We start from the raw sequence: 17,106 nt of genomic DNA on the forward strand, positions 1-17,106 counted from the left end.
AAGGTATTTTTAAAGCAGTCATAAAGCATTCATCTCAGTGAACATTTCTACATAAAAAACTTGTGGATACCTAGGGGTCATGTGATTAAAGGGTTTTTAGAGAAGTTGTTTGTGAGCAGAAAATCATCACAGCCAGCATCTAACCAGCCAACTGCTTGAATAATACTGACCTCAAACACTCTGCTACTACATACAGCAATACCTAGAATAATTTTCCCTATTCCCTCCTGTTATTTTTCTCCCTGCTAAAACGTCAGTTCCCTATTCCTGCAGCAAACAGCAAGAGCAAACAACTGGCTTCATCAAAACACAACACTGCCAGGTAACTAAAAGCACCCACATTTCACATTTTCAGACTACAATAATAAAACTGTACTTGACTGTTGCCTGCTGTCAGAATTCAAGCTTACAACAAAAGACATGGTCACATCCTCATTAGTTAAAGTACAAAAAATGTTTCTTTCTTCTAATCTTGCTATTTCTTTGCTAGTAATGTCCCCAGTTCTCAGGTCATGTCTCCTTATCATTACTACAACAACAAAAAAAGCTGCCAGCAAACAAGTACAAAGATTTCAAAACTAAAACTGACTACAGGGAAGTGAAAGTTTCCTGCAGCTGCTTAAACAGAGGTTTTGTTTCATGCTGTGGTCTTAACGGGACACCAGGACACTGTCACTCGACTCTGCTAAATCCAGTAATTTGAAATTAATTTTTTGTTTCTTTATGTTTGTTTGGTTGGGTTTTCCTGGTCTGTTTGTTTGTTTTAATATCCACCCCCGTCCAACTAATTTTCATATATAACTTGTCCGGAGCAAAGAATTGAGTCACATGTGAATGGAAAAGCATCTAGCAATTGAAAACAAATGAACCTGTTTCCAATTGTGCCTAAGTTGTATTACTTCGTTTTCACAGAAAATCTTTACAATAAGCACAGAAATCCTGGTAACATTTAGGGCAGGGATGGGAGAACAAAACTGGGAAAAGGTTTAGCATCACTTGGCTGCTGTGCTTAGGTATGTTGACATCAATAATTTCCAGGATGGAAATTGCTGTATGCAGAGGAAACTAGTTTCATACACTTGGAGGACTGACATTTGAAATATCAATAAGCTACCTTTCCCCTGAGAATACATAGCTGCATTTTGCTGGCATTGCAAATTCCTTGAGCAATTATCTGATGAGGGATTAACAAAGAAAAAATGTAAAAATTAAGCATGCTGATCAGTCACTGCTGTTCATTACCTTGTAATGGAAACATTTGCATTCAGCTTCATGAAAGTATCATCCACTTTGTGGGCGGATCATGGAAGTCCATCAGTTGTCCTGTGAACTCAGTCATCCTGATTGAGTTATTCCTCATTTGTGATGGAAACACTTAATTGATTAGAAACACATTGGCATTAAAATGTAATCATGGCTACAAAATTATCCATGTTTTGTAAGTACTCTGCATTTTACCTCCTTATTTTTCAAATACTAACTTGGGTTGAATAAACAAGACCAAAAAAAAAAGGCGGTAAATTTAAGAAACCCATGCATGAAAAACAGCATTTAAAGATTACTGTTAGTCTGGAAAGCATTAAAAAGGGGGACATAAACGTTTAGTTCAGGTCTGGTTAAAAGAATTCCTGGCTTGTCATTAAAGAAGAGATTTTCTGAGAGGCTCAAGAAGACAGTCTTGAAAGTTAAGCACAAAACTGGGCATTCAGACAAGTCTTTTTCTTGCCTGATTCTGGGTGGGTTCATTTGACCTCTGGCAGCCCACATAAGTCAGCTTATTAAAAAGAGATACTAAATTGGGGTACTCGATCTGAAAGGTTTAAAGCCTGACAGAGGTACTGAATCCTGTAGTTCAAACCTGAGTGAGTACAAGGTAAGAGCACAGGATTTCTCTTTAAGTCAAAGCCTCCCTCTGAAGCTTGGCACCCAGAGCTGATGCCCAAAATAGACTCTGTGAAAAATGTTAGCCTGAATTTCCCTTTCCCTCAGCCTGAGCACTTCAAACTGTCATCTCATGTGAAGTAAAAATGAAAATTATAAAGTATATTATTAAATACTTCAGATGTTGCCTGGAAAGAATAAAGTTTTATTTTGTGAAAAGCTATAGTTCCTATACCAGTGTGGTTGCAGAGGGTGGAAAGTTAAATGAAGCAAAAAGTAAACTGACTGCTGAAACTGAAGTAGAGGAACATCCTGACCATTTGCACTGGACTTCATCTATTCTGTGACAGACAGACAGACAGACAGCTTTTCACCACTGTATGATATGTCTGGCAACTTAAATGTACCAACCTGCTGTGTTTATTATTGGGGTGTCAGGCAATGATGTAGAGACAATTGTCTAAACCAGGCCATTTTCCTTTTGTTTACTTCCCTCTACATTCTTGCTCCAAACAAATTAAGAGCAAATTAATTACTCCTACTTTTAATAAGGAATTTTCATTTTTCCTTATAGCATGGGTTCTCAATTCAGGCAATAATTTCACTGAATCAGTGGTCACTCAGAAATGGTACAAACAGCCCTGGGTACTAAAACACAGCTTAAAAATAGCTCCACACGAATTTAAAAAAAAAAACTGTGTTGCTGTATTCATACATGCTCAAGATAATTCAACTTTACAGTTTTGACATCTGTAGCTTATTAGTCTCTTAAGTATGTAAAAACACCATTGGCATTTTTCATATTGCAAGTGTCTGGAGATAATGGCCGTGCAGATTTTGTACAGAACGGTGCAAATAGACTTGCCAAACTTTCATCATCACTCCTTCGGAAACTCTGAGGGGGCCGATTAAATTGGCATTTTGTTTGACATGTACACAGAATGTGCTTAGCATGTAGAAAAAGTATGGCAATAAACCTTGTCTTAACAGCTGTGTTATTTTAGCTAATGATAAACATGTATCCACACATCACCACAACTTAAATTGGTGAGAAAAGCTTAGTCACCCCATGGAAAGAGAGGCCATCACAACAGAGGAAGGGGTTTTTTTATTATTTCTTACTATGCAATTAATTGTCTCACCAATAAACACAAATACACAAACACTTTTTCTAAATTAAGTAAAATTTATTAGCATTGTAGCTTATACTCTATCTCTGACCTTGCTGCATCTATTATTTACTGACTCACTCCTACCCATGGGCACATGTGTGCAATTACCACTGATCTTAGTGGAAGCTGTGATTGCATAACTGAGCAAAGTTTATTTTCCAGAAAGTTTCCTTACAGTCAGAGGGCTTTGGAGGGCCAAAAGGCTCTTTTTGCAACTATTGTGGCTCATTCCATTGTGACTGCATTCAAAATGCAAAATACCTTGACATGTGAAATGCAGACGTTACCAAGCAAGAAAGACAGTATATTGATTTGGTTAAGCCATTTAATTTTGACAAACTGCCAAAAAAACAATAAAAGAATCGCAAACCTGAAATATTGGAGATTTCAGCAGCAGCCTATAATGAACAGGGAGACAATGAGTACCCAGCAACCTCTAGGAAGGGATCGATGCTCTCCATGGAACTGCAGTGACTGGGAATTTCAGACAGTACCCTTCGATTTTCTCTGAAATCTTATCTTTACAAAGTAAACAAACACGAGATAATAACCTTTAAACTTTCCACAGCCATTCATAAGGGGATTCGTCACTGCAGAACAGCAGCATTCGATATCAGTCTCTGTTCAATGCATGGTACCCCGTGTGTCACAAAACTCCCTCTTTTAAAAGGCACAGGTTGCAATTCCCAAAATCATGGCATTTAATAAAATAATCAGGATGCCTCAGAACCATTTCCCAGTTTTTCTCTGGATTAAATTTATTATATAATGCACCGATTCTGCAATTTGAAGTCTTAAAAAACACTAAATACTACCAAAAACACTGCAAAAACCAATAGCTAAGGTTTGAAATGGGAAAAAAAACATTATTTTCATAATTTAAAAAAAAATGACAAAACTCTGGTCAGATTTTAAGATACTTATTTTTTTATGTAACTGCAATCAATCTTATTTTGGCTCTTATGTTCATAAATACCTGAAGCAAACTACCTATGACAGAGCTTTTAAAGAGTACATGCTGAAACATTACTGGACTCTGTAGATATGTTAACTAAATATTTTAAAACATCCTCAAAATTAGGTTAATAGCTACATAAAAGCAGAATTTTTCAAACCAAACTTTACATATCCATCTTCACTGAATTAAAAAAAAAAGGTATTTTACTTTAAAGGTTGGTAAATGCCTTCTAATTCCTTGGAAACAACAGCATTTAGACTACATTACGTCCATATCTTCTTCAATCATAATTGTATAATTTTATTACATTGGATGTAGACAAAGAATAAGAGGTAAGTGCTGCTACATTACTCCCTGTATTATTTTTTACAGCAATTTGCAGGACATCAAGAGTAAACACAGCAGTTTACAAACTACATAAGAAAGGTCATTACTCCAGAGAGCTTACAACTGCAGCAAACAAATCAAGTACAATAAACCTTCCATTCAAAGGAGATAGGAGGACATTCCTCTTTAACATATTAGTGTATCATCATTAAAGAGATTCCTAAATCAAGTAGCACCAAAAAAGCACCAAAAATTGACAAAAAGGGGCATGTTTTTCTCCTTGCCCTTCCTTACTCACAATGTGGATCTTGTAAACAGCAGGCAGATGCATGTCCACTCACTTCTCCATCACAGGCCCAGAAGGGAAGACATTGTGACATGGAAACACATTGTGCCTGAGACACAAGTGACACCTGTCCAAAAAAGTCCTTTTTTTTTTTTTTTTCTAATTTCTTTGATTAAAAAATCTAGTCCTTAGTGCTCACTGCTGAGTTGTGCACTCCTTTCAATTGAAAGAATCCATTCCTCCATAATCCAGGAAATTTCCTTTCTGGGTTATGCAGCATCATCAAACTCCTCCTGCTACTTCTGAGGGACACACTTCATAAATCCTCACCTGCTACTCCCTACATGTTACCAGAATTTTCCCAACACTGAGGAAAGCAAGGAAGCTTGGAAAAAACTGTGAGGGGACAAATACAACCTTCTATAAGCAGGACACATTTAAACCTCTACGTGTGAAGGGTGGCCAAGGAGGTCACTGGGGCCTCGAGCAGAGCCCTCCCGGAAGAAAAAGCATGGGAAAAGTAAGTGTGGCAGCTTAATCTATGAGACAAAATAATGTTCTGTCTAGAAAAAATACTTCTTCAAAATTATTATTTAATCCTATTTTTCTTTCCACTACCACCCCCAAACTAAACCCGACTTTCCAACCAAAAAAAACAGGAGAAGTCTACCACTTAGCTAAGTGAGAAAAAGTGGAAAAAAAAAAAAAAAGAGGCAGTGCAAACACCAGTAAAGAGAAGGTAAAAATGCTCAATATCTTTAGCATCAGTCAATTCCCAAGAGTAATGTTTAGGAAAAAATAATTACTCAAAAAGATGTTCCTTTTAAGAAATTATTTCCAAAGATCACTTTAGACTCACCAAATATTAAGGTTTCATTTATAATTGATTAACATAGATAATCTCTTTCTATACCCACTGCAGACAATTAATTTTATATTATTAATCATTATAAACAAAAGGTGGCTATCAATTAGCATGGTGTTTCCTTTAAAAGATGTATAGCTGATAATGAATAAGGTATGAATACAACAAGGTCTCAATTGGAACTGTCAATTGCTTGCCCGTTCATTAAAAAATCATTCCTGTGTTACTTGTGCATGACTATAAACCTGAATATAAAGTGGCACATTATTGTCTGACCTCCTGCCAATCCAGCTGCCCAGCCTGCACTGCTACAAGAAAATTACTGAAGATGTTTTTTGTGGCTAAGTCAGGAAAATGTCTGGAAAAGTTAATACTGAGGTTGGCTTTTGTTTAACAAAGGCAAATAGAGAAATATTGTATTTCCCCTAATGCAAGCCCCCATCCTAATGCTTAGACAAGAGAGAAGATAATTTACCAGGTGTACACATAATCTGAAATACAAAAACACGTGAATGAAAAGAGGAAGCTGCTGAAACACAAGGGGAAAAAAACCAACCCACATCTAGGTAAGGAATCAAATAGCTTAGCTTGATTGTATGGGAGGCCAATTAAGAGCCTGGATCAGTCAATTACTTCAGGGAGTAAAGTTCTCCTGGACCACGTTCAACCTGACCAAATGGCCTATGCTAGGTAGAAATGTCTTACTTTCAGTACACCCAAATATTCTTTTCTGGACTTGCCACCTAGTTAAGTGTACACCCATCATGGTAACGTGCATCTTGTATGTACCCACACTATCTTAGATTTTATTTGCAACTTACTTCTGTAGATTCAAATTATTTTCAGGATCTTTCTCCTGTTATCTAGTCTGTACTACATTTGTAAAGTTCTGGGTTTTAAATCAAATTTATTCCCATTAGACAGTATCCTTCAAACACTGAGCAAGTGAAACAAAGTGGCACAGTTTATTGAGTTTTCCAACAAAACATATAACAAGAATTTAGGGGAAAAAATTATATCTAGCCACATGGGATACTGTTAGGAAGATACTTTATTTATTTTTACTATAAACCAATGTCAGCTTTTATTTTGCTGCTGTTCTAAATTTGTAAACATTTTAAAATGCCATGTTTAACAAATTGTCATGGGATTAAAAGCTATGGTCAAACATTGTCATGTATGATACACCATTCTTGGTGTACCAAGCAACAAGCAATGTGAATTATCTGTCTTTATGCCCCAGTGCACTCAATGAGACATCAAGTCCTAGGAGAAAGAGGGGGTTTGGTTCTACTTGATTTTTAAATTGTGTTCTTAGACAAAAGAAAATGTTAAAAGTTGACAAAACCAAGCCTCTCCCTTGCCCTCATAGTCTCAACCCTTCAAAACTGTTGAGGCTGGATGAGGCCCAAGGCATCCATGACCCAGCATTGCACCTCATAAATGCCAGAGAACAGATGTTTCAGAGCAGTGGAAAATAAGAGCACCAGAGATGCTGGTGGCTCTTCCACTAATTTTTCTAATAACAGAACACTTCAAAGACAGAGCACAAATGCTAACAAGCACCCAAGCGTGTTGGAAACAGCATTTGGCAGCTGAAGCTAGACAAATATCGTAAGAATGACCTTGTGTAGCACAGACCTAACAGGTCTGCAAGGTGCTGCAAGTTTAAGCAGTTGCACCAGAGGAGGTTTAGATTTGATATTAGGAAAAATTTCTTCGCTAAAAGGGTGGTCAGGCACTGGAACAGGCTGCCCAGGGAAGTGGCTGAATCACCATCTCAGGAAGAATTCAAAAACTATGTAGATGTGGTGCTCAAGGATATGGTTTAGCCGTGGACTTGTCAGTGCTGAGTTAATGGTTGGACTAGATGATCTTAGAGGTGTTTCTCAACCTTAACAATTCTCTTCTATGGAGGAGATCCTTACACTTTACATACACAAAGAAGGACTGTCCTGTAGGAAGCCAGGCACCTTGCCGATTGCACGGTACATAAATCATCCGGTACCTACTTTGTGAGTGTTTGAGAACAAAGCTAATTTCATCAGTGGAGCAGCAGCAGTGACCTCAACCAGAGCCTCAAAGAGAAACAGACAAGAAAATATAAAGGTGAAATACCAAACTTGGAATTACCCAACATACCAGTCTTCAACAGACATCAGGAATGGAAAAATCAAAGCCAAACAAAACACTGTGATGTTGGGCAGTGGCTTGCCTAACTTAAATAAGCAACAACCGTAGTGCATAAAAACAATCAGTGAAGGATTTGCTTGAAAGATGAGCTCTCATCTATCCTTTAAATGCCCAGCAATGAAATCACTGGCTGAACAGAAGAACGAACATTACTTAAATATACTCCTAAAAGCAGACTCAGAATGCTTTTCCTCTTCAAGCAAACACTAGGAGAACAGACCATTCTGGTGAACCAGAACTTCTGAGCTAACCAAGTGGGGTGAAGGAACAGTTATTCATGGACAAACAAAATAGGAAACAAAAGGAGGAAGAGCATTTCCTCTTTGCAGAGTTCTGCTTCAGACTATAGTCCCATAGCCAGAGTGAAGCGATAAACTTTTTCCTCGCTAATTAGGAAACATCTCTTCCTCACAATAGAAAAATGCCAGATCATCTAGAACTCAGAGATTTAGGTCTGAAATGACACAGTCTGCATGATGGACACATGCTTTTGTAAATAAAGTAGTCCAGGATGAGAGCTTATCTATGAACACAAATGTCCTGCAAGACACTAGAAATAGTTGGCAAGTCTGATATATTGCATTATGTCTCAAAGCTGTTTGAAGATTTTCTTCTTTTTTACAGATATTAACACGTGTAAGCTTTACATGTACATGTTTTATGGAAAGTGTTTAAGAATAACCAGGACCCAAATAAAATTGCAAGAGCATAACTGAAATTATGAACTTTAGTTGCACCTATTTTATTATTTAATGCTACATACACAAATTGTATACCGTGCCCACAATATTTTATGAATGATATTAAATATTAAAAGCCTTAGAGGAAAATAGGCATAAAGCTTTAAGTAAAAGGGGAGAGTCAAAAGCTACTGTAAAATGTAACTTCAAAAAAAGTTATAAGGTAGATTTCTTGATTTCTTTTGGTTTTCTTTTTAATGTGTTCATCAAATGAGAGTAACTAGTGAGAGTAACTACTAACTTTGCTTGGCAAATGGTCCTAGGTAACTACCAGGAACCATTGCAAGAAGTGGAAGAGGTTTTCTCATTAGAAGGTAAAGAAACACAGAAAACCTAGAAATGAGAATAAGGCAATTCCAGAACAGGTAACACACTTTGGGGAACACTGCAGCAGGCAAGAGTTGAAATCAGACAACCACCCTAACTCAAAGAGCCAGTTTGGTTTTGTAAGGCTAGAGTAAGGCTTTAAAGCTTTCAGAGTTTGCTTTTCTTTCCCACTGCCTAATTTAAGACACTTTACCAGCCCTACTGATCCTATCCATTAAACTGTGGATTTTGAGATTGCAAAGAACAACAGAACTTTTTGGGGTGGAGTCCAGCCCCACGAGAAGGACCAGCAGCTAACTCCAGCAGACGTGACCTTTCCAGAGCAGTATTATTCACCCTCTGCTTGCAGGCGCTTTGACACATTAGCACTTTGTGAGATCTCCAGGCAGTATTTTATCAGCAGGGCCCATCCAGGCATGATGTGCACTTTCACAGTGCATTAGCATATCCAGAGGAGGAACACTGCAGACTGCAATGGCCTTTCCTTGTAGGACCGAGTTGAAGTGTGGAGACAATATCAGTGGCATTCTCACTGACATCCAGGAGCATCCTCTGCATATCCAAAATTCATAAGTATGTAAAACCTAGCACTGTATAGGGAAGAGACTAATTTCCAGAGCACCTCACCTGTTAGTACATTCATCTTTGACCTGCTCATAGTCTTATATCCTGAAACGTTCATCATCTTAACTTTTCCTTCTTACCTTGCATGTTAAGAAAGTATGGTCTATATTCTACATACAAGCTGAATGCTGAAATTTAAAAAGAAATCAAATGTAAACAGAAACCTTGCTTCTCACCTTACATCTGTACTGACCAGAAGTAACCCTGGTGAAATCAGTCAGCACAGGTACACAAAGAGAGGGAATCAGGTCCAAAGAGTAACATAAGCCTTTGCACACAGACGCAACTCAGCAAAAGAAAGAACTGAGGAAATGATCTGAGGTCACACAGGAAGATGACAGAGCAGTCTCCAAGAGATTTCTCCTCCTTAATCCACAACCAGTTTTGCACTCAGTGTCTCTGGTGGCCACTGAATCCTGGTCACCTGAGCAGGGGATTCCCGCAATGTGAAAATTCCCCACATTGCTCAAATCACAAACAGCAATCTACAGTTACCCCAAACTAGTTTTGTTTGTAGCACAAGGGCTTCAGGTGTAAAACTAGACTCAGACCTAGCTCATTATTATTGAAAACATTTCAAGCTGCTTCAAAATATAACTTTCAAATTTTAGTAACGAAAAATTGTCCTTTCTCTTCCCTCTTTTATTAAACATAGCAAATAAGGAGAAACTTGGGCTACAAACCCTTGGATCTGAGCACTTTTGCCAAAGTCTGACTGCCTTCACCACTTTCTGACACATACTGAAGGCATTCCTGAGGAAAGACTAGTTTTGACTTCACTGTCACACTTTGATTTACTTGAAGACACAACATAGCTCACTGCTTGAAAAGGCAGGACAACAGACATTCTTTAAAGTATTAGGATAAGGAATTTGGTTTAATAGTTACAATATTGAGACACTCTTGTGGATCTTGATTTGACTTTTTCAGGAATACACATTATTAGGATTCCAAAAGGTTCTTCTTAAATAATAGATGCTAAACAAGGGAGAAGAATTTCATCTTAGAAACAGAGGCAAACTGACTGCATCCCAAGTGTAACTATGCTTCCCAAAGGATTTGCACCAAGAATTTACCTACTTAGTTGAACACTTTATAACCAACCCTCCTATTATAAAATCTAACTTTTCTTAAAAGGCATTTATATCCCCATATCACCATATGATACATTTCACTCAATTCTGCAGTCAGAGAATCATGTTTATATTATAAAATTTTGGCTAATGTTACATACAGAAACCAACTTAAATCTGCATAAATCAATTTCAAAATAAATATTGCAAGCTAATGTTCCATTTTCCTTTTTTCTGCATCTTTGTCTTTAGGCTTGAGCACTAAGTGATGAAGAAGTTTATCTCATACACAAAACACTAACACTAATCTACTCCCTCCCCAAAACATCAACAAAAGGAGCTATGAGTCATTGAGCCAAAAAATTAAATGCTGAAATGTACATCCAACAACATTACCCTTCACTAGCAGATATCCTGTGGAGGAAAAAAAAAAAGTCAAACAAATACAATACTAATGTCGAGCAAAAAGAAAACATTCAGAAAAGAACAGGCTGAAATTCAGTCCCACTCTTCAAGGGCGAAAGGTATCTTGTTACAGCTTCAAATCTTCTGTATCGTCTGCTTAAACACAGCTAGAACATGTGGAGAAAATTTATGGGACTTGATCATGGTTGGCTTGGGGGAAGGAAGAGGTTTCTCTGTGAGGTCAGGCACAGGACATTATTAGCTTTTTTCCTTCAGCTTTTCCACACAGGTTTTCTTCTACTGCTAACAGGGCATAGAAAACTGAGTGGCCAAAGCAGCTCTAAATTAAGGTTAACCCCCACTATAAACAGGCTGACACTTCAGTGAAAGGTATGCTATTTTCTACTCAAATTCCAGTTCATATTTCAGCTGTAGGTTTGCACCTGATGAGCTTCAAGCACCATATATTTGACAAAGTGCTGAAGTCTAAAGAAAAATACAAAAAACTTGTAATTGTACTGTTACCCCTACTACTATTTTACTTTACAGGCCCTCTCCTTAACAGAGAGAGGGGAGACTGGGGCACAGAGGAAAAAGCTTAATTAAATAATATAAAAATTAATTACTCTCCCAATCAAATTCATCATTATTTTATCAATGGGAAAGAGACTGGATTTTAAAAATATATATTGTCTAAAAGCTGTCTCTGCAGTGTTCCCAGTTCAGCAGTTATTCATCCAGCAACTCCAGCCAAAGCTCAAGGCAGATGTCCTAAGAACAGGACATCACCAACCTAACAGGAAAACAGAACTGGAAAACATTTTGAAGAAATTTTGGGGAATCTACTAACTAAAATGAAAACAGAAAAATCAAACAGCCACCATACAGTTCATCCTTTTCTAAGCCCAGTAGGGATTTAAGAAAATTTAAACGAATTTCTCATATTGAATTGGACAAATCTGAGAGCAACTTCATTGCAGTTTGAAGTGGATTTAGGATAATTGCTGTCCAGAAAATTGATAGTTGGAATGGCTCTAAGCACACAACCACAAGTGTTCTGTAGTCCCAGAAAAGGAAAGAGCTAAAAGACATCATATGACATTTCAGATAGCTACAGAGAAACAGAGGGAAAAATAGGTACAAATGCTTGTAACTAAAATACATTTACTAAAAAAATATATCTAGGCCTGGAGTCATTAAAAGGATGCATTAATGAGAATATTTATAATATATTAAAACAACTTTCAAGTAATGCACTGAAGAAGACCAGAGAACAATAATCAAGAAAAGATGAAGGAAAACACACATATACTCAGCATCATTTAAACAGCTATGATAAATGAAATAAAATTTTGCTAGGCAATACTGCAAGATATGCTATCAAAATTACAGTTCTACTGCCCACACTGGAATATTTTTAATCACTAGCAGGATAAATCCTGAGCACAACATAAGAAAAGAGAAAACAGAAGAGTCAACATTTGAAATGAAAAAAAATAATCATCCAGTCTATTTTCTTCATTAGTACTTCAGTATCTAATGCACCTAAGTTCTGGCTGGAGACAAGCAATTCTCATTACCTGCCCTCCATAATAATCAAATCTGTACATTTCTTTCTCTTAGAATTCCCCTTTGAATATAAATTTCTTGTGATATATTTCCCCTAGTACATAGTAATATTGTAATGTGCTTCTATATAATGTTTGCTCTACAAGTTTGACATTAATTCTTTAAATTAGAGTGGTATTTTAGGGGAAAAAATAAACAGCTTTGAAAGATGCACCATTTTTCCAGAGAATTCCACCAGATACAAACTTTGGACCTGATGATTAACAAGACCAAACTTCAGCTGTATTAAGATGAAATCCAAACCTAGTATTTCACATTCCATCAAGAAGATGGAAAGGAAGAAGGACCACTAGAAACAACCCTCTGCACACATGAAAGCCACCCCACCACCACCACCAATCTCCTTTGGTCATATTAACTGCCAAGCAGCTGCACCTTCACCAAAAAATCTCAGCCAGACTGATCTCAGTTTCCTAGAATTTTTCAGAGGACAAGATCTTTGGTAGCAGTCTGTCATATCTCTTACAAATACTTAAATTTTCCAAAAGAAAAGGAAAATGAAAACATCTCTCTGGTAATTAATACACAGTTCAATATAAAATATTAATGTACCTTCAAACGCTGATTATTCAGAATTCTTTTTTGTAAGTGCTTTGAAATTTGAAGTTCAATTTGCACTAAATGTGCTTATTTCAGTTTCAGCAAGAAGACTGGTTATAAGCCAGCAACTAAAAAGGTAAATGAAACTAAACCAAAAACTTGTATTAACTTTTTTTAAAGTCCTGCATTTTAAGTGTATCTCCCTCTCTCTTTAACTTAATCCTCAAAATTATAACTAGAAAGTTTAGAACAAAGACCTTATGCTGAAGTTCTTCATCTTCCAAGGTTGTTCCTTGGTGTCACATTTGTATAAATACTGTTAATGTCACACAGTGTCAGTGCATGGCAAAGGCTGCTATTACAGCCTGGAACACTTCCCCAGTGAATGCAAGCCCAGTGAGCCCCCAAGAACTGCCCAGCAGCTGCAGTTTAATAAAGCCAGAGTCATGCCCTGATGACCAAAGCTTCACTTAACAAACAGTAAAACACATGAGCAAGAGTTTCTCTGAGTTTTGAGTTAAGGGGGAAAAAAACACAAACCCTTTCCTTTGAAAAGCTAGAAAATCTAAAGCACAAATAAAAACGAGAAAGTTGGCAACAGAGTGAGTTTTTATAGCAGAAGTGTAGAATTAAAGCAAGAGCATTCAAATTTGCCTTCATCTAAAAGAGCCTCCTCAGAACCATGAAAACTCTATCAAGTGATAATTTGTTGAGTGTGCTTTAGCACTGCAATTTGTATTTAATTACAGTTCCACAGTTATTCCTTATTTAAGCTATAATGCTCTCCAGGCAGAATGCATCTCACAAGGTTTATTGCATACCAAGGGAAGAAAACCTTGCTTCTTCAATCACCAGAAGGGCAGCAAAATTTCCCATGTACTCACTACTACGTTACAGAAATGGCATTTTTAAATATTACTTTCATGTACTTGGACTGAAATTCATACATTACCTGAAATAAATGAAGATTTAATCAAAAGTTTAATTTGCATCTAGAGTCTAAGCCTACAATATTAATTTAATATCACTGAAAACGTAATCAATTTCATAGGTGATAAACAAGGGGGCAAAGGGTAATATTATCATAAAATCAGAGCAACTGCCATATTCAATCCTTTGGGATTCTTTAGATACAGCTACACTAGACACTTATGTTTTATTTAATCAAGAACTTCAGACAACAGCCATAACTGTATGTTTCAGAAACAAATCAAGGCCCATCAGTCTGCAGATGTATAAAAAACTTTCCCCTCCTCCCTGATCTGTATCATAGGCATTTGTTAAGCCTTGAAGCTTAACAAGACTAAGTGTCTCTTCCAGTGAAAACTCTCAGCATTTTTGCAGTAATTGGCAGCAATGTTAATATTTCCCATTCCAATGACATCTCGTTTGTTGGTGAGGAGAACATGATCCTCACAGCAGCACATATGAGGCATAGAAGATACACAGTGTTCATACAAACACATTCAATTGATGAGCTGCCCAAAAATTAAAACAATATTAACAATGAGGAAAAGTTCCAAGCTCAGAAAAATCTCAAATTACATTTTTCAGTTCTGCAAGACGGCAATTTCTTCCAGATAACAAAAAAAAAAAGCTAATGAATATGTGCTGAACTGAATCTGACACAAAATAACCACTCTGAACTTAGGAAGTGAAGCACATCTTCAGTAATAGACAGAAAACACAGATAAAACCAAGAAAAATTAGGGAAAGCATAAGGTCTCCTAACAACACAGCAGAAATATTCCCTGCTCCTTCATCACATTTCCCTTACAAGACCACATCAGTCCTTCCTGCTCTAAACCAAACCCCATTTCAAAGCAAACTTTTCTATCATTAGGCTGTCATCAGTCAAGCTGTGCTCTGCCACAAAGAATATTGTGTTAAAAAAAAAAAATTGAAGCCAAAATACCAGGTCCTGTGAATTTTCCTTGGTCAAGAGATCAAACTCATGAGGTCTTATCAAAGCCACATCACCAAATCAAAATAAAACCTAAAGCAGGTAAAAGAAACAACTAGTTCATGAGACAATAATAAGCTACTAAAAGCACGCTAGGTGCAGACCTATGTCGGACACAGTTGCCAGCTACAGGATTTCCATTTTGTACTGAAGTTCAAAACAGAACTTTCCTGATCTGTGTGCCAAGTTGTGTAAGAAAGCCAGAAAGCTTTGGTTGTCTCTGATATGCATCTGCCATAACTAAAAATTTGTGCTGCTAAAACATCACAGATGCCACAACAAAGTTGTTTTTCATGTGTAGGCAGTGAGGGTCCAATTATGTCAATACCTCTACCCACCTACATCTGGGAGACCTCTCAGCATTCCTAGAGATGCCATCATGCCTAACATTCAGGCCATGTGGATGGCCTTGGACAAGTCTAATCACTGCATCGACTGCATGGGTGAGGAGCTGTAAAATGAGGTCAAAATTAAAGGTAAACAGAGAAGATTTACTATTCTTTCATATTTAAAGTTATTTTTTTAAACTGAAGTCTTTGTAAGATTTGCCTGTTAACCTCAAAAATCTCACTGCTCTAGGACACTGCTGACCCACGGTGGAACACAGGATATTTATGTAAGAAATCCTTTCTTTTGTCATGTTTTGGATATTGGCTTTCCTCACATGTGTGCAAACACATTCTTCTGAATTAGCTTAGACAAAAAGGCAGACTAGCTTGCAAGAGGGAAGGAGTCTAAGTGGTGCTAACATTTTCACATTTCAAATGCAAATTATTTATTCAACTACACAATGCCAAATCGTTAAAAAAAAACTCTATAAAACACATTCCCACAGATAACCCTACTGTGAGTACAGAATGGAGCAACTAAATTAAAATGCTACCTAAAAATGTTATTTTCTTAGTACTTAAGGCAAGTAAATTAAGGTTTATATGAGGTCATTTGCATAATAAATATAAAACCAGTATTAAATAGCAATAGCTTCTTCTAAAATGGCTTTTGATGCCTCTTCTCTGATTCAATGAACATGATACAAATACATGCACATAATTCTAAATCAGCTATAAAGTCCTAAACACTTTTTCCATCAGAATAGTCTCCATAATAACTACAAAGACAACATTGAAGTACCAATAATAATACATGCAGAAACTGTGCTCATCTATATTTTCTAAGATTTTATATAAAGATTTGACCTAAAACTTACATGAATTAAGACAGTAGATATTCAAATGCTTCCTATAAACAACAAAACAAGTGTCATGCCCAGAATTTTGGAAAGAAAACCGAAATTATCATTATGTAGGAGAGACAACCTGGCTGCAGTACCCTAACACACACTTTCAATAAAGACTGGAGAGGAGGAGACTGGAACACCCCAAGTTATCACAATATCATAAGTTATTGCTTTATAAGCAAATAAACTGCATTTCCAAAGACAGAACAAAAACTACACAAAATTGTCAGAAGTTATTAAATGACAACACAACACAGTAAGTTACTTAAGCTTCATGACATCATGAAGCTTCAGTATTTTGTCCCTGCTGCTTTTCCTCTCCCCAGAACCAAACTGAGAAATGTGTGGATATGAATGAATAGTTCACATTTTCATATGTATTACCTGAGGATCAGGTAATACCTATGAAAATGTAATTCAAGAGACTGCAATTTGCTGGGACAACTGCAGGAAATGTGGTTTTCAGCCACATATTTTCAACCCACTGCTTTCTTTATAAACATTAATAGAAGTGTTGATGCATCTAAAACTTTTACACAAGAAGATACAAGCTGACAGCAGTAGCAAAACCACAAGAGGTATGGCTGGTCTTAGAAACAAGGACATGAATTCGATTTTTCAAGATGATCCTTTGTTAAGAGCCAATTCCAGTTTTGCAATCCAGCAAGGAACATCATGCCTCATACCAAATTCAGGGGATAAACTCTGCAATTCAGCTGAACAACATTTGTCTTCTCTAATCATGATGCCTTGCATTTTTAAGTTTTACACTAATTAAACTAGAAAAGGTCACACAACTGAAAATGTTCATGATTTGGGAAAGACTTCATAACAAAATCTTTCCTGTCTATCACTAATCTTCTATACACAATAACTGTCACTTTGA

At 36.8% G+C, this 17,106-nt stretch overlaps 1 protein-coding gene across 4 annotated transcripts in view; it reads right to left on the minus strand.

Annotated features, from left to right (window-relative positions):
* Nucleotides 1-17,106, minus strand: part of LDLRAD4 (low density lipoprotein receptor class A domain containing 4) — a 273,802-nt gene that overhangs the window by 200,317 nt on the left and 56,379 nt on the right. Inside the window, exon 1 of one of the 4 annotated variants that reach the window (XM_030967039.1) lies at nt 1,243-1,953. The exons of the other annotated variants lie outside the window; for them this stretch is intronic. The gene's annotated coding sequence lies outside the window, so the exon portion shown is untranslated. Of the gene's footprint in view, nt 1-1,242; nt 1,954-17,106 lie in introns of those variants that run through there. 4 annotated transcript variants of the gene reach the window in all.

This window comes from Camarhynchus parvulus, chromosome 2, assembly GCF_901933205.1.
Source record: "Camarhynchus parvulus chromosome 2, STF_HiC, whole genome shotgun sequence".
Taxonomy (NCBI): Eukaryota; Metazoa; Chordata; class Aves; order Passeriformes; family Thraupidae; genus Camarhynchus; species Camarhynchus parvulus.